Here is a 248-nt window from a genome sequence, read left to right on the forward strand (position 1 = left end):
CCCCCAGCTTCCAGTGACCCCTAAATGGAGGTTGACCCTGGCTGGAGGGAACCCAGGCTCTTAGCTCCCAGTCTCTGCCCTCCTCCCAGAGAACCCAGGCATCTGGGCTCCCAGTCCTGCCGCCCCCCAGAAAACCCAGGTATCTGAGCTCCCAGCCCAACCCCTTGCTCTTAGCCCCCACTCCTATCCTAGAGACCCCAAATGTCTGTTCCCCCCCTCCATCCTTGATCTACCTCCCCCACCCCCGG

The 248-nt window shown here is 62.5% G+C and overlaps 1 protein-coding gene across 1 annotated transcript in view; it reads left to right on the top strand.

Moving 5' to 3' along the window:
* Positions 1–248, top strand: part of LOC102371689 (RNA-binding protein 42) — an 8,495-nt gene that overhangs the window by 5,735 nt on the left and 2,512 nt on the right. The gene's annotated exons all lie outside the window — the stretch shown is intronic.

This window comes from Alligator sinensis, unplaced genomic scaffold (genome assembly GCF_000455745.1).
Source record: "Alligator sinensis unplaced genomic scaffold, ASM45574v1 scaffold850_1, whole genome shotgun sequence".
Lineage (NCBI taxonomy): Eukaryota > Metazoa > Chordata > Crocodylia > Alligatoridae > Alligator > Alligator sinensis.